The sequence below is a fragment of the Podarcis gaigeae genome (genome assembly GCF_964106915.1).
Source record: "Podarcis gaigeae genome assembly, chromosome: 11".
Lineage (NCBI taxonomy): Eukaryota > Metazoa > Chordata > Lepidosauria > Squamata > Lacertidae > Podarcis > Podarcis gaigeae.
The window spans coordinates 36,831,779-36,850,640 of NC_139687.1; the positions used below are offsets into that span (position 1 = coordinate 36,831,779).

At 39.6% G+C, this 18,862-nt stretch overlaps 1 long non-coding RNA gene across 1 annotated transcript in view; it reads left to right on the forward strand.

The window, feature by feature from the left end:
* The window catches only part of LOC310827555, a 94,127-nt gene extending 75,827 nt beyond the window's left edge, over positions 1 to 18,300 (forward strand). The window contains exon 3 of the long non-coding RNA XR_014556403.1: positions 18,231 to 18,300. This is a non-coding gene — a long non-coding RNA (uncharacterized lncRNA). The remainder of the gene's footprint in view (positions 1 to 18,230) is intronic.
* Positions 18,301 to 18,862: the final 562 nt, after the last annotated feature.

The window sequence follows — 18,862 nt, forward strand, 5'->3', positions numbered from 1 at the left end:
CTATTTATCTACTTGCACTTGGACGTGCTTTCGAACTGCTAGGTTGGCAGGAGCTGGGACTGGGCAATGGGAGATCACCCCATTGCGGGGATTCGAACCGCCGACCTTCTGATTGGCAAGCCCAAGAGTTTCAGCGGTTTAGACCATAGCGCCACCGCGTCCCCCTGAGTAAGTAGGCTTAAATTATTAACTGCAGTTATATCACCTCTAAAAGGCCCGTGGTCCACTTTACCCAATGGAGAAGCTTCTATAGCCTAGGACTAATGTACATGCTGACTACAGGCATCATGTCTCTGATATTTTTTCATCATCAAATTATTTAGTCACCTTTTTTGCACCAGCTTTAATTTTGTGTTGGTGTGAAGTCTTTTCTTAAATCTGTATAAATCCCTGCCCCCTCTCCAACTGTGGGGCACCTGGGGAGGAAACTGGGGAGATGTATTTCTTCAGGGATAATCCAGCTACCCAAATTTCAGGGTTACTTCTTTTTTTAAAAAAAACAAGTATTTATTTAAATAATATTTATGCTGTCTTTCACATGTATCTCAAAGTGGCTTACAAAGTATATAGCCCCGTTTAGTTGTAGAGCTATGAGGAAAGGCATTAGAGCATTGTTTTACCTTTTAGTTTCTCACTAATAAGTAATTTTGTTTACACCTTCTAGCATTTTCTGCCAATGGGTACAAAGGCCCTTAAAAAAATAAATCCTTAATTTACTAATATATTTTAAAAGGCCCTTATTGTAAAAACTGATAGAATTAAAAGTTATTGTATTAATATTTAACAGAAGTTTTTTTAATGTATTAAACTACCCAATTGTATGTTCCAGCTGTTTTCCCTGCCACCATAGGTCTCCTCATGACAAAACGTCTGGCGATATAAATATGCGTAGGACCATAATGAAAGCCTTTATGAGCACCTCATGTAGAATCAATTGTGGGATAAAGAACAATACAATATCCAGAAAAGAGGAATAAAAGCCACAACAAGCAGACTGCCCCTTCTTTGTTCCTGTATTGAACCTAATATGGGCCTTATCTCCATTTTCCCACAACCACCAGCAACCCCCCAAGTATAGAAGGTAGGAAGAGAGGCCTGGATTTGAGGGAGATGATAAAGACCCCCGTGCCCAATGTGTCTTTGATGCTGTGCTGTGGCTTTTCTCCCTTATTTATGTTTTTTATCATTACTCAGCTCAGCCACACAAGGCAAATTGTATTTAATAAATTAGCCTAATGGATTCCGCAAGTGGTCTGTGAGCGCTGTGCTTCCTCCAGTTAAGGAAAACATTTATATTCCTACTCCCTTTGGCTTTCTTGCTGAGGAGGGTAACCAGCGGGCAGGGACAGAAAAGGGAAAGAGGGGAGGAGGACAGCCATCTTCCCTTGGGCTAAGAGGGGAAAGTGTACTTAAATCCCAGGGGAGGTCTGTTGTGGCAAGGGGGGAAGGGAGAGGCCCTGCTGATGCCCTTTGTTTCACTGTTCTGATCCTTGGCAGCCCCAGGCTAGAGTACCTACCACAGCTTTCCCCCTTGCTGTGCGGCACCGGCACCCCTCCTCCTTTCCAGTGTTACATGTTAAACTCTTCCAAAGGGGCCTCTTTAACAGCTCCCCATGAAATAATAATTCATTATGCTGCTAGGAGGGAAGAAAGGGAGTGTAAGTATCTTGATGGGATTAGAGAAAACCCCTGCAGAGATGATTTAGTAGCCGTGATAATTCACTTAATAGGAGCCTGGGGTAAATTGCCAGACACTGAAATGTAACTGAGCCAGCCTGGAAAAGGATGGCACTACAGGTCTGTGTAGGATAACTGGCTTCATTAGCAATATTTAAGAGATTTTGTATAAGAATGAGCAATAAAAGGCAGAACTATTTAATCCACCCCTGCTTGGTGGCCTTTAGCTTTAACCATCTGAATATCAAATTGAAAATGGCATGGCAGCAACACATTTTGGAAACTGTTCTTTTGGCTGTTATTTGTATGGTTGGTTTAGTTTCTCATTTGTTAACCTTTCAGGATGAATCTCTCTGAAAAATGCATAACTGCACGATTGGAACTCAAACGAAGATAATGGAGAATGTAACAGCTTAGACTATAATGCAACAAAATACTGTAGAAGGCTGGTTCAGACCATTATGTCTGACTGCTTTTGTCATTCCTCCTCACAGGAATGGTCTACTTACATAACCAGTGTGAGGCAGGAATATGCAGATCTAAGGTGTGGCGGATTCTGGCCTAAATCCAGCACTGAGTTTGGTGTGTTTATGCCTCCTAAAACCAATAGGCTGAAGAATACCTAGCTCTATGTTGAATGTTTATAGCAATTGAAGAAACAAAGTATAATGACCAAGATCCATGTTTGATCCTTTTGAGTAGAGCTTTCCAAACTGTGTGTCGCAACACGTTAGTGTGTTGTCTGCAGTATGTAGGTGTGTCACACAAACACTCCCCACGCTCCTACTGGGGCTGGAAAGGGATTAGTTTAACCTCCGGTTTGCTAGTAAAACTGAATTAATGTGTTGCGAAATGATGCATGTCTAAAAAGTATGTCACCAACATGAAAAGTCTGGAAAGCTCTGTCTTAGAGGAAGTAGATAACTTTTTTGTGAGATAGAAGTAGGTGTAACTAATGTAGAACTTAGAAAGGCAACACTTAAGGAAAAGGTTGTGTGGATCTGACACGGTTAGGAATTGTGCTGAAAGCTTTAGACTTCCCTCAGGCAGGGATAATTTTTTTTTGGGGGGGGGATGTTTCCCTCCAATTTATTTTCAGCTCTAGAAATAAGAGAAGTAACAAACAATAAGCTAAAAATTACGTTAATCCACATGTTTTTACTGATTTCACTGTAGTTAGAAAATAGGAGGCATGTGCAAATAGAAACAGACCTGTGTGTATCAAGTTGGAAGAGGAATTGCATCTCCAGTTCCTCAATCTGAGTGGTGTACACTTTGAGAAGAGGAACAAAGGGGGTGATTGGTGGAGTTACCACTTATGTGATAGCACTATGCATGTTCATAATTTGTACTGAGGCATATAAATACAAATAATTATACAAACATTAATTTTGTGCATGTCACAAGGACATGTCCTTCTCCTATGCCTATTTCTTTACTTATGGCTTAAATAGGGCACAATTCACTGGAAAATTCTCTTCAAGCTCAAAATCTTATTGTCCAAATTGGTTTCACTCACAAGCGTCCCCTGTATGGAAAGTCTGAAGATCTTATAAACTATCTTAGTAAACTTCATAAGATTTTTATGTTACCAATAATAGTGCTATTTTTAAGAATTGATTATGCTGACAAATACAGAATTTTTCTTTTGCTGCCATGAACAAAGATAAGAGTCACTTAACATCTGCAAATGCTTCAGTATCTAGAAGTGCATCTTATCACTTATGCCTTTATACTCTTTTTTTATGTGGTGCCTTGAATTGCTAGAAATAAAGGAGATGGGAGGGAAGTCCTTTAGAAAAGCATTGAAATATTTGTTGTGTTACTCTGCATTCGTGTAGTTATCCATTTTTCTAAATTATCCCAGAACAAAACAATTATATGTTATGAATGATTAAAAACTGAATGTTTTCAACTTCATTTTTTGATTTTGCTATTATTTGGAGTACTCTATTTTTACACTCAGTGACTGAGTTTAATTTAAAATTTAGATAAAAGCATTCAGAACAGTTGCAATATATAATATGAATAATTATTAGTTAAATGCATAGTGTATAGAAATGCATTCTATACAAATTATGCTGCGTATATATAGGTGCGTGTGTGCACGTGCAAGACTCATATGGAAGGCCTTAATCTTGCATTCCAAAAACAGTTTTTTAGGCTGAATTCAGTTGGAATTGTTGGAATGATCAGAGACAATGTAGATTTGCAGTTCAGCATAGCCTGCAAATACTGTAACAACTTAGTCCTATATAGTTCTACATATGGCCATGAGAGCGGTCCAGTAAAAGTGGTTTGGAATCTGTGGGTTTAGTAAATGTCCCATGTACATTATACATAACAGGTTTATATAGGCATTGTTCTTTTTATTTCCATTGTGTCACAGTGGAGTTGCTGTATTTTATATAACGCAGTAAACCAATTTGAAATATAGCAAGGAGACTCTTCTTCAAATAAAACTAACGATATTAATAACCACAACTGTCAATTCGGAACAAGACAAGTGTTTTAATAAATCTTCACTAATACCCCATACAAATATGAAAGAATGACTAGCTTTCCCTAGGCCTGTTCCCCAGTGACCACTGCCTGTTATGACTTTGAATAATTCCCTCTAGTGGAAGGCAGCCAACACGGTCCATTATTCCAGATGGCCAGCTCCAATTCGAAGTTCTGCAAATGGTTCTCAGCATTCAGAAAGGCCTCTTCATTTTTATTTCATTCAGCAGAGGGAGGTGGGGGTGGGGAGAGACAGAAGAAGATCAGACACCATATCTGATTTGGAATATCACACCTTACTGGATCATACACTTTCTCATCTGTGTGTTATAAAAAATTATACACAGGAGTTTTTTTCCTCCTCAACACATATTTAAAGGAAGAGAAATCACTATATTAAAAGCTCCACACACTTAAGGCCAAGGCGTTAATCAACTGTGTCTTAACAGCTAAGAAAGGAGAAGAAAAACTCTTATAATAGGTTGTCTTGTCCAAAACCCATTTTCAGTTATACCCGTGTCAGCCATCAATGGGTTTACATTAGCTTTTATCAGAAAATAATTGCCAACCTATCTATTCCATGCGTGTGTTAGTGTCCTAATGCCAAAGCCTCTTTATATACAATAAAAATAGAACATAAAACTACATAAAATAGTTATAGAACATAATTGCCTAGTACTATATATGCACATTTACCCATATGGGTGCTGATTGGTTGCTGCATGTATGATACTCCAGGCTCAAAAGCCCCATCCGCATTGGAGCCAACCAGTCAGATCATTGGTGATATACTGATCACTTGTTAGAGAGGAGAGTGGTAGCAGAATCCATTGTTCTCCGTCCCTTCCCACCCATGCATGTAGATGGATTGAGGACAATAAATGCTATTTTTGATACAGAATAATACAAGTCTTTCTTTACATTTCCCCCCCAATAAGAATGGGAGAGAACTTTTTTCATCTTGCATTTAAATTAAAATCCAACTACCTTACACATTCCAAACTAATACATGAACTAAAAGGCAGCTATCCTCCAAAATTTGTACTTCTCTCACCCCAAAAATGCATATAAAATGTATTTTAAGGGAAAGTGTGAACAAAGATGTTTATATTACTGAAAATACGAGGATTGTCATATTGGGAAATTTCTTGCAAAAATGTGAATTATGCAAAATTGCTTTAAAAACATGTATTGGGAGAAATTTGCATGAAAATGTGTATGAATTCTGAGAGCTTTCACATGCGGAAGTGAGGTGAACTTAATTTATGATTGGAAAAATTAGGTAAAATTTGGATAAACCAAGTTTTAAGGGCCAATTTGAACAATTAGAACCACTTAGATGCCTTGATACAAGACGACTAACCTAATCTTGCTTCCAAACACTTATGAAGATATTACCCCCCTCCCCCACCCCACCTGATATATATTATTAGCTAGGTCAAGTGGTCATTTCAGGATATGTTGCTAGTAAAATCTGGACACAACCTCATGTACACTTGAAACACAGGACTGCCCAAAGAGTCATCCCTAAGCATGCTGAGCTCTGCATATCACCCAGGTGTCAAAATCATTGTCTGAACTAATTCAAGAACTAGCACAATCAGTTCTGGAAGCCTGATGATTCATGAAGAGCATCTGTCTATGTATCCCTTCATTCACTTATGGGTGCTACACTTGTGCATGGAGGATATGGAGGATTCCAGCATGCCTCAGAGAAGCCCTATTTCCCTGCCCCCCTCCCAGTACATGGGCATGTGTCCGTTGCAGTGCAATAAGAGGAGTGAGATACATATGCATTTCCCAAATTGCCATTCAGCCTTCCCTCAACAGAAATAATGCATGTTCATGGGAGGGCAAGGGAATATAGGTTGGGTAAGCCTTTTAATGGTCTTTCCAAGACTGTGTCCCTGGTGTAAGTGGATCATGCCCCACATTTTTAACATAGTTTGAACGGGTCCATATTGACTAATTATATGAGTTTGTTATATTTACCAGTATAACCATCTGTCTGGACCTCTAGCTATGGAGGCTACAGCATTAGTTTTATGATGCCAAATTAAGCTATTTGAACTAGGCTGATATAAAATACTAACCCACTTGTGCATAAGATCTCAAAAATCACGCAAATAAGCTCTTTATCCACTTTTGATACAGAAATGGAACCAAATTAAGCCAGTTAACATTACATTTTACTTTGCTTAATAATGCCCCTTCATAACTAACAACGTATCTCATTAGTTGTGCTTTTGTTAAGGCCACAGTTCAGCCCAAGTGATTGAATACTTCAAAACTGCAAGCACATATTAGGTGCAAATATTACATTATTTTCAAGGAAAACCCAGCTTTTAAATTTGAATTCTTTTTTTTTTTTTTTTTTTGAGGGAGAAACTGGGTCAAGTGGTTGTCCCTGTAGCGCTATCAATAAGTTCAATAAAATAAAATCTAACTTGTGTTTGAAACATACATTATAAATAGATGTATAGATGGACTGGATATTGAGGGAAAGGATGTTAAAGATTATGAATATTAAGATTTATATTAATCTATAAGCCTATTAAAGTACAGTAAAACCTGTCCTTCAGACCACCTTTTTAAAGATATCACTTCCCTGATGGGACCACTAAATTTCGGGCCAAATTATTTTCCCATAAAGAACAATGAAAAGAAAATGATTATATTAAGTCTACTTCTACTATGGTTTCTTTTCATTGTTCTGCCAAAAATGATTCCAAATAGTAAGATAACATTGATTTTGACCTTGTTAATGAACCTGAAGAACTTCAAGGAATATCTGACCACACATTTCCGTTTAAATTAGGGCAGGGGGAGAAAGAGAAGGTGACAGGGAGACATCTCCATCCATTCTACATCAACATTAGCAGAAGGCACATAATTTCATTGGTGTTCTGAAACGGCAGCATACCTTCATGTTGGTAATGGCTTATAGTGAAAAAAAAATTTTGATTCAAAGAGTTGAAGCAATTTGTGTGAGGTATTAGCTCTATAAATCTCTTCAGGATCATATCTCTGAAGTCTGTGAGTCTCCTGAAAAGTAGAGGTTTTGCAGAATGTAGTCTAGGCCTTCCAGAATACCGTACATATTAGATAAAAAATTTCCCTCTGCTATTACTATTTTTTTAGGACAGGGATGGGGAATTGTGACTATCAGCCCCAGCCAGCACGACCAATGGTCAGAGGTCATTGGAACTGTAGTCTGACTCTAGTCTGGAGGGTCACAGACTCTCCATCTCTGCTTTATGGCATGAATGTTTATAAAACATATGTGAGACTCTATCCAGAAAACTCAAATTAAAGTTGCATATCACAGATGAAAGTCACCTAGTATAATATGCATTGTGTTTGGCAATATTGACTTACACCAAGGAGCCTGCCAGCTGCTGCCCCCAGATTCTCAGAAAGGCGAAAGGTTTAGCAGCATGATTCTGGAAGTACAGTGGACCTCGGTTACAGATGCTTCAGGTTACAGACGCTTCAGGTTACAGACTCTGCTAACCGAGAAATAGTACCTCGGTTTAAGAACTTTGCTTCAGGATGAGAACAGAAATCGCATGGCGGTGGCAGCGGGAGGCCCCATTAGGTAAAGTGGTACCTCAGGTTAAGAACGGACCTCCAGAACGAATTAAGTTCTTAACCTGAGGTACCATTGTATATAAATTTTTAAAAATGATGGTAATGGTAACAAACAATGTAGTTGGGGAGGTGACATTCACTTGACCTTTGGTTTGTTCCATTGCTACTGCTTACTGAAAAGTAGATGGGTGTGTTGCCATCTTGCCCTTCCCCCCATTTTCTGGTAAGCAGCAGCAATGTGCCCAAACAGAGGTCAGATGAGCACCACCAAGCTAGCATTGGCTACTGGCTGTAGTCAAAAATACTGACATCTTGCTTGAGAATTCCCAAAGCCTCAAGTTTAGTTTTGCCCCGCTTTCTGCTCTGAGTCTTTAGTGGCTAGGCTGATTCTAAAATAATGTCAATGAAGGAAGAATTCATTCCTTGATATATTGAAAAATGTGATCATTGGAATGTACATCTGTGGTAATACATTACCAAATTATAAAGCTTTGTTTTTAAATCACAAAAATGTAGAGATACATTTAGCATTTGGTCATCTACAGGGAACTGCACTAATTATGATTTGTGAATTACTTTCTCCATGAAATCACAATTTTTACAATAACTATATATAGATTATGAATTTTGCAGAAGGCTTATCGCCTGGGGTGAGACTTTGGTTGTTTAAGTACTGTCATTCTGGCAGAATATTCATTTAGATTTTCATGCTCTAGTCAGCACCTTGGCTGTCCTTAGAGTTTTACACTTGGATTAAAAATACATTGGATTCATCAAGCATATTGTTAGTAAAATGAACCTGGGACTTCCCTATTGCATACCACGTTCTCCGATTTTCTGGCAGCAAATGAATTAGAGACCAAACAGATGTGTTTGAAACTTTAGCAGCCACCTTTGCTTTGAGCAAAAATTGACCCATAATCACTCATATAGCTAACTATTTGGTTGCTCTTCATGAAAACTACTTGCCAGTCTTCAGGTAATAAGATTGCTAGAAATGTTCATTAGTGGCATTGTGCTGGATTGCAGGTTGTCCAATCTTAAAAATAAATCCAGAACCACTTTTGCATTAATCCTCAGAGCAGCTTGTTTATATATGTTTCTGAAGATCAAGCACAGAGCATTGGTTAAGAGCATGAGCTGTGAGTTACAAGATCCATAGTTCAAATCCCAGCCATTAACTCAAACAAGGTGGTCTTAAGTGAGTGATTATCTGTTCCCAAGTCAGAAGCCTGATTCTTAATATGATGATAATTATTGGACTATGTTACAGAAAAGTTATAAGAATTATGCATGTATGTGAAGCATCAATCTCACAGTGGTGGTTGATTTCATGGGGGAGAAACTGCCACTTACCTTAGTGTGTTTGTGTGTAGGGAAGGTATATTTTCTGTTTACTGCTTCCCCCACTTTGCTTTTAAGACCCTCCCAATTGATACTCATAGGAAGGAAGAAGAAAAGTACACCAGCTTGAGGGTCAGGGTACCCTTTTTGCCCTTTCTTGGACCTTTTTTGGATAATGGGGTGGGGACTTTAGATCGGATGTAACAGCCTTTCCTAAATCCCTTCCTCAACATGTCCTGGGAACATCCTATTTCTGTCTCTACTGACCTCGGAGCACTGCCAGCCGTGCCTCTGCCCGTGAGAAGGTCCATATCACCCTACAGCCCTTAGGCACAGGGAACATATGGACTTAGGAAGGGTTCTATGTAAGTGCTATGTGTTGTTGTTGTTGTTGTTGTTGTTGTTATTGTTGTTGTTGTTGTTGTTGTTATTATTATTATTATTATTATTATTATTATTATTATTATACTATTTATACCCTGCCCATCTGATTGGGTTGCTGAAATCACTCTCGGTGGCTTTCAACATAATAAAAACACAGCAAAACATTTAAAAACTTCCTGATACAGGGCTGTATTCAGATGTCTTCAGAAAGTTGTTTAGCTCCTTGACATCAGATGGGAGAGCGTTCCACAGGTGGCACCACTACCGAGAAGACCCTCTCCCTGATTCCATGTAATTTCACTTTTTGCCAGAAGGCTCTTGGAACTAGACCTCAGTGTCCGGGCTGAATTATAGGAGTGGATATGCTCCTTCAGGTATACAGGGACGAGGTTGTAAGGCCTACATTTTTCTGGTTCCCATGAGATATTAGGAAACATACAGTTGCCTTCCTGTAGTTATGAAAAGGAGTCTCTCCTGTTCTGTTTTCACTTGGTTAGTATGGCATGCTGGTTCCCTGCCTTAATGTCTTAAGCTCTGGCTATTTTTACAATAGGCTTTAAAATCCTAAATTTAAAGGTAAAGAGACTTCTGACCGATAGGTCCAGTCACGGATGACTCTGGGGTTGCTTTACTGGCCGAGGGAGCTGGCGTACAGCATGACTAAGCCGCTTCTGGTGAACCAGAGCAGTGCATGGAAATGCCGTTTACCTTCCCGCCGGAGCGGTACCTATTTATCTACTTGCGCTTTGACGTGCTTTCGAACTGCTAGGTTGACAGGAGCAGGGACCGAACAACGGGAGCTCACCCCGTCGCGGGGATTCGAACCGCCGACCTTCTGATCGGCAAGCTCTAGGCTCTGTGGTTTAACCCACAGCACCACCCAAATAACTACCTATATTTTGAATTATTCAGATGTTTTTACTGTGATGAATGTGCAAATCCCCTCCCCACTCCTGGCTGTACAGTTCTGAAGGAAGAAGCTTACTAATTTACATTGTTGTTTTAACTTTGTAAAAAAAATAATTTTGTCATTCTCAAACACTGGCACTGCAAAATTCACAGAAGCTCAGATTCAGAAATGCTTGTGAAAGAAGAAGAATCTGTGCTAAGGTGATATTGCAATAGAAAAGTAATCATATATGTATGAAAAGCCATAAGCCTGAAGATTTGGAGAGAGTTGTACAATTGACAATCAAATGGAGCTTAAAGGGAATTACAAGGTTTTCAACTAAAAGGCCTGAAATAAAGAAAAGTAGTATTTTACTGCAAAAAATTGCAAATGTCAGGAGTAAATCATAAGACTTTGCACCATTGAGCTACTAGCCAGCTCTATAGTTTCCTGAGTTCTTACCACAGGGAAAGACCAACTTTCATGCTCAATAAAACTTAAGAACTTTAGAAATACATTAAGAGATGTAAATCATATATTTGTGACTTTTTCTTCCTAAATGGCTAATTATAAAAGACAAATGATGGAATGTATGTGCTCCTTGGCTGGTAACCTATTCCTTCATTTGCTTTAGAACATGTTATTATAATTCTGTTTGTTCCGAGAGATGCACACCAGTTTCTTCAAGTTAACAGGAAATGGGGGGTTGGAAAGAATTAGATGTTCTTGTAATCCACCCCACTCCTCCTCTTCTTGCCTAGGAATGTTCAGAAGTATCTTGGAGCAAGCAAACAACAAATCTGTTTCTAAAATAGGAAGGCCAGAACTCAGCTGCCCAAATGGCTTGCTGTGGTCCAAAACCAGACAGGTGGTGCCCCAGATTGAATATGTACTTGTTGGAATGATTGGATTCACAAACAGGGTGATAAAATTTAATAGCAAGGAGAAATGGGAAGTTACAAGATCCTAGAGTAAAAGGCGTTCCCCCCACATAAATCTATCTTAATAGCCTGAATTGTGAAGCGTAAAGCAGAAAAATAAATCGAATGATATCCTAAATATAAGTTTACACAAACATTGCTATACATATACTAGCAGTGATAGACGTTTATTTATGTTGTGCATTTGCAGACAGTTAAGGGCTCTTATTTGCATAAGATTGTAGATCTGTCTACTCAAGGAGAGAGACAGAGATAGCATGGTATAACATTACTTTTTAATATGTATACATAAGCATCTGCATTATGTACACAAATGCATATAATGCACTCATTCATACTGAGCTTATATTTCAATAGAATACCCTGAATTTTTCCTAGTGAATGTTCAATATTTGTATTCTGAGTTACAGCATTAAAAAAAGGCAATCCGCTGCAGCATTGTTTGTGAGAGATCCTGAGGTACACATTTGCACTCTCCTCCACTAATATCATAGAGGCTGCTGGGGCACATCTTTTGAATGCTGCCCCTAAAAACTTGTTGGGCTTACTTGTGCTGTTAAGGCAGTTCTGGCCAATCATTTTGTTCTCAATGCCTCCATCATGGATAAATCATTCAGCACTCTGTGGTCTCTCTCTCTCTCTCTCTCTCTCTCTCTCTCTCTCTCTCTCTCTCCAATAAGACATATTTTCCCATGTTATTTAGTTAAGGAAAAAAATAATTATATTAATGAAAATACTCACTACCTTGAGAGATATCAGTTTGTTAAAATAAGACAGTTAAAATCAACTTCTAAAAACCCTATAGAACTTCAAAAAAATTACAGTCCTAAGAGAGCCACATAGCAGTCTCTCTAGATCCACCAAGTGTGTGCAATATGCAAATCTCTAGCAAACACACACCGGTGCCATATTTCCAGCTTGGCTGATGCATTGATCTCAGTGGATTTTGAGATATAAACTTCAATTTGGCCCCCAGTCATTTAGTGGACAGTGCCACCAACAGTTCTGACACCAGGTTATTTGTTGTGGCTGTTTTGCCATCCCTGTTTGCACATTAATCCAGTGACAATTAGGTGTCAGCGAGCGTTGATTCTGCTCGCTGATAGCCTTGGGCTGTGCACTTGAAGCCCTAATCAGGAGTGTAAACTCTGCTATATTTCAATTTGGAGAAGCGCTCTTCCGCTAAGAGGCCCCTGGCACTGCGATAAATAAAACGCCTATTTACTCTATTGCCACACTTAGACATCTAATGCACTTACTACCAGCCCCCTAATCATAGCCTCCAGTTAAATCCGCCTATAAATCACTCCATTCTCATCCTGCAGATTAGTGAAGCCATTTTCCCCAAACCCCACAATGAACACTGTTTCCTTTTCTTGTTAGTCAAAAGCTAGATGATTTTTATTAGGTTAAAGACGAGCTCACAGATGGTAAATCGCGTGGAGAGAAATGAGCTGGAGAGTTACACGGTGGAGTGCAGGCCATGCCGAAGGCGGTGGCGGGGGAGGGCAACCAGCCACCAGCAGAACCAGAATCAAGTGAGAAACAAACAACACCCCCCTTTGCATGCTCACATAATCTTTCAATCCTTCTTAGCCCTCCTTTTGTTCATTTCACTCCAGTGACATTGGCATTTGTTTGGCACAAGGGGGCAGCTTCCAGCAAGTGGGATATGAGAGATAATTTCCCCCCCAAGATTTAGATGCTTTAGAGGCGGGGTGGGTGGGTGGAGGAGTAGAAGAGAAGGTTTGTCTACATTATGAGATTGCTCCAGATGAATTCTGAGTTGGGAATGACATAGCTGTGTCTCACCATCTATCCTGAAAACATCTGGGAATCAGTGTAGACGTCACCAGAAGCTGCGACTTGAGCTGCAGTGCTCTGAAGAGGAACAGATGTTCTAAATAAAACTTTAAAACTTACAAAAAAATGGATAGAGGTACAGACTGAAATCCTAATCCTACTTGTCGAAAGGATGCCCCACTGAATTCAGTTGAACTTACTTCTGAGTAGACATGATTAGCATTGCAGACGTGAGTTAATTCCATATCTTGAGTTCATATTTAGACTTTCTTAGGTATTTTGATGTAGAGAAGAGAATCTGTGTTCCTCATCTAGCCCAGCAGTTATTATTTATTTATTTAACTGCCCACAGCTACCCAGGGTTTTAGACTAGAACCTTTTATACCTCTCTGGCTTGAGACCCTGCTGAGGAACCGTGAGTTCTACTTATTTGCCGCAACCCTGCAATTCCTTGTATTTCCTTCTGCTGTCACAACATGCCCTTGACTGAGAATATTTTTATCCAAAGAAGATTCATGTAGTGGAGAAAACTCTTAATTTTCTACAGCATGGCAGCTCAACACTATTCACAAGAATGTTTGAAAAATGCCAGCCCTACATGGGCAGAGATGAGAGCATAAGAAGAACCCAGCTGGGTCAGTCCAAAGGCCTATCTATCCAGGATCCTGTTCTTACTGTGGCCACACCAGATGCCCCCAGGAAGCCCACAAGCAGGACTTGAGTGTGGTATCACTATCCACACTTGTGATTCTCAGCAATTGGTATTTAGAGGCATACAACCTCCAGCAATGGTGGGTAAAATACAGCCACTCTGGCTAGCAGCTGCTGATAGCCTTATCCTTCATTATTTTCTCTAATCCTCTTTTAGACCTCTTCACATTTGTGGCCATCATTACATCTTGGGGAGCAAATTCCATAGTTTTAGCTAAAAGAAACGGCAACTTGAGCAGTGCCACTGGCTCCTAGGCATCAACTTTCTTCAAACATTACCAGCAATGTTGTGGGGTCAGACTCATGGCTTCTGATAGAGTATGAACTTCCCTTAGAGTATGAAAATGAAGGTTCTTCAACCAGGCTGCACTCTACAGAGCCAGAAGCATACACACTTTGCTAATTGTGTGTTTCTTTATGTCCATCTTATGTTCAGGAAAATCTATAAACACATATTTTTTAACTGTAGATCAATGATTATTTAGTAATGTCTGCAAAGAACAGTTTTGAGTTTTGCTATCCCAGAACTGAAGATCTGCTTGTTAATGCAGATCCTGGAAAGTGAGTCTAGTAGCAAGGTAATACTAGTATAAATTAAAAGTTTCAAAAATAAAAACCATTTGCAGTGGTAAATGTGACCTATTTGCACTTCAGCTCCCATCCACTCCAACCAGCACAACCATGTTAGTTGGGGCTGACCTATTTTGGACCTCATTGTTCTTCCAAGTATTCCTCAGCATATTGTAATATTCTTAACTGCTTTCCTTATGAGAAATAATTGGTTCGAATAATTCTTAGCACGTTTCTCCTAGCAGAATTCTAGTTTTGACTATTTAAAGCCAGTTTTAAACCCTGTTAATTTGCCTTTATTAGAAGGAGGCACCTGGTGAAGATCAGGCTGTTGTTGGAAAAGAACATCCGGCTGGAAGTTTGATCTTCCCACCATTCCAATAATTTGAGCCAGCCATTCCTTCCTATTGATACTTCTACCCAGGTTATATTTGAAAAGCAACTCTTTCCCCAAAGGAAAGTAGCCACAATTCGATTATACATATTAAAAAGTGGTTATTTCAAATGTCTCAGATATTCTTTTTCTCAATATTAATTTCCTTTGGAGAAGAAAAATCTCAGGACGTAGTAAAATTGATAATAATAAACTTATTTATAAATCTGGGTGCAAAAAGCAAGAACAAGCTATTCTAGATTTAATTGAGGCTTCCCAAAGTCTAAAGTAGTGCCTGGTCAAATACTCCAAAATGTTCCTTCTTAGCTGTTTTGGTTTGCACTCTACCAAATGGAGCAAAACTGGGTTTAGATGTGACTCTTTTCAGTTTCTTGGAATACCTAACTGCCGACTGTCTCCTTTAATGGACTAGGCCAGACTTCCCCAAGCTGGTGCCTCCCAGATACTTTGGACTACAACTCCTATCAGCTCCAGTACAGCTGTGCTGGACTAGGTGATACCAAGTCTAGAGAGAGAACTACTTACTTTCCATAGCACACAGACCATAACTCAGAAAAATATATTAACGTTCCTCCAAAGCAGTGGAGGTGTGTGGGAATTGCAGTTCCTTTTCACAATAGGAGTGGTGGAGCTGTATTTTCTAGAGCTGTAAATTTGGCAGATTAAAGTACAGGTCTGGCCTGGTACATGACCCTTTTTTTAGGATGGATAGTTTCAGAGAGTGATTGGTCCAAGGTCAACCAGTAAACCTCATGAGTGTTCAGATATGTGAACCACCAATACTCTAGGAACGTTCATCACTTTATAACTAAGCCATGCTTTACTGCCTGTGCACTTTTTCTGAATGTGGTATGGAAAAGCACATGAATCTGACCTTTGGAGAGTTTGTAAGTAAACCAAATGTGTGGCCATTTTCCAACTTAAGAGGAAGAGGGAAACTTTTGAACTCACCTTAAAGAGTCACCTATATTTCCACGCTTTACTCTGCTGCATATTTTGAGACTTTAAATCTCTGCTGGTTTTCTCTTACCAAAGAGTACATGGCCCACACTTGGACCTTGACATCTAGGAATTCTCCTTTTTATATAGCTTTTCCCCCCTTGAACCAACACATATATCAAAACTATTCATTTGGTTTAAATCCCATAGATTCAGGAAACCTGTGCAGGTGATGAATGTGTGGAACATGGAAATTTCCTCCCACTACATACACAAAGCATTCTCCAGCTCATAGAAAAAGGGAACACACATGTGAACACCAGTGCTCATATCACATCATCTTGCAATTCTTAAATTCTGGTCCTATTAACTGTATTGTTGTTAAAATTAGGTGATTTTAGACTATATATATGAGATGCTTCTATAACTCCTGGATATTGTTGTTGTGTGGTGAAATATCATTGTTTTGTGAGAGGAAAACGAAAGGTACGCAACAGCTGTGGTCCCCCTAGCCTAAGGTTCAGGTCTTTTGCATCCTAACCCCTCCACTCTCCCTTGTGGCTACCGAGCCCTTCAGTTCCTTCTGCAACCCACATTCTCCTCTCAATTCCCGCCTGCCCCTTCTTTTGCCTTAGCTAAAAGGGTGGATTGCTGTGAAGTGCTCCCCCCTCTAATCTCTGTTTAACTATTTCCATATGATAACTGCTTTGAAGCCCTGCAGCCCAATGAAAAGGCCAGAAGCCACGGCTCTGTTGTGGGGGGTCCCCCAGGGAAAAAGTATGTAAACAAAGGCCAGCTCGGCAGCCTTTACACCTCGCTTTCCTCTTCCTTTCTTGCCTGGATCTCAGGTGGAATTAAAGGGATTAAAACTGAGAGTAAATGAGGCGAGTGTGCAAAATGACTCCTTTCTGAACCAAACGGCATGTTCCGTGCTGGGGAAATGAGATACACATTTAAATCTCATCCATCCACCGCCTGTGGCCACCACCGTGTACCTGCCTACTTAGCCCAAGGGTTAATTAATTGAGGCTTCAATGCACTATTGCAAGAGCATTATTGCATTTGATACTCTACATCTGTGATTTAAAACTCTTTCAGTCCCTTGTCAGCAAGGGAGGGTTTTAACTAGGAAATTAGCATTCAGATAAGGGTACGCTCTATTTGCTTCTGAAAGGAAGGAAATATTAAGGATGCTAGTGCACAAACCACAGTATAATATTCTGTCCCATCATGGATAGGACTCCTGAGCCCAGCTTCCCGGGGGTGGGGGAAGGATGTAGCAGGATCAAGGGACATCTGAAAATGGCTATGTAACCGCCAGAAGAAATGAATACAGTGGTAACCCGGGTTATTAACTTAATTCATTCTGGAGGTCCGTTCTCAACCTGAAACTGTTCTTAACCCGAGGTACCACATTAACTAATGGGGCCTCCCGCCGCCGCCGCATGATTTCTGTTCTCATCCTGAAGCAAAGTTCTTAACCCGAGGTACTATTTCTGGGTTAGTGGAGTCTGTAACCTGAAGCGTCTTTAACCTGAAGCGTCTGTAACCTGACTGTACATGGTAGGGAACAAGCTACCAAATGCATTTCAAATGCATTTGTGTCAGGCTAATATATTAAAAACACCCTGACTCTTTCTTTGCTTTTAAATGTATAATTATTCAGGTCTGATATTTGTAGTTGGATTCATATGAAAGTTAGTTATCAATTGGATAGGAATATTAAGAGTACTCTAGTTAGCTTTTATTGTCTCTTGGCAAGTAGAGAATTTAAGATTATCTTGCATTTGCACCTTAGTCTTGTATACTGAAATAAGCATGTATGGCCTTCAGCTGCTGAAACTCATCACCATTTTCCAATAGTGCTACAGAGTATAGATAATCAGACTACTGAGGAATAAATAAGACAGCCTTGTATATTAGACTAGAAAAGTTAATAGTCTTTCTTTCTTTCTTTCTTTCTTTCTTTCTTTCTTTCTTTCTTTCTTTCTTTCTTTCCTACTAACAATTGCCTTTTACAAGTAGACTGGCAGAGGAGGAATGAGTCCCTTGTCTGCAAGCATGCTCTGTTTCTGTGCTTGCCTGCATGTCATCTGGGGCGACAAGGCAAGTAATTAAATAGAAGACTGAATCATGGAATATAAATATATGAAGTGTAGTATATGGGTTTTTTTAGCCTTAAAACACATCTGACTGGACAGTTAGCCGATCAGTACACACATGGTGTAAAAAGCAAAAGTTGCATAAAGTGCAGCTAAGCAGAATTATACCAATGTATCTAGTTATGCAGAAGCAGGCCTTATACTTCCCAGGGACCGCATTTACTAACAGGAGAGACTGAGGTACTGTACATACAGCAGTTTAAAGTGAATTTGATTTATCCAGTGTATGCATGTATTTTATGTCTCATCCACATGATGCTGTTTTCTTGCAAGTGGTAGTCTGGACTGTTCCTGTTTTTAATTTGGATTTTCTCCATATACAGATAATGCGGTAAGGAAAACAACAACATAAAATTGCATGTTACCCAACTTTGGATGTACTGGACTGCATTGTATAGTTAGGTGACTTTTTTAAAAAGTGTGCGTAGTGTTGTTTTGCTGGGTACCGTCTATCATTGCGCCCCTACTTTTGTTGGCAAGGTACTCCTCAGTGGGTTGTTTGTGGGCCCAGGCACTTGTTTTATGCAAGTTGCTATATCTCAGAAATAATAATAGGCTGAGCACATGGGTAAAAAATGCCTGCATACGTGCCTACAGTGGGCCTTAGTTTTTCAGAAGTTAGGAAGAGTAAGGAATTTAAGAGAAAGGAGCAATCACTTACAGTTTCTTGAGTTCAAAGGTTTTATTCATGCAGGAATTATTTACGGGATGAGTGCAGATGAGACAGAGAAAATAGCAGAGATCTTGTCTCAACAAGTTGGGAGAAAGAGAAACAAACAAAATGGCTCTGTTCTTAGGGGAAGAGTTAACTAGTCAGAGGCTACACAAACATTGTGTAGTATTGGCTAGAAGTTTAGTAAAAAGGAAATGCATTCACTTTTCTCTTATACTCTCTGCTGCAGTCTGTGGTATGGCAGACATGGTGGGGAAAGCCCATCTTGGGGTCATAGTTGTT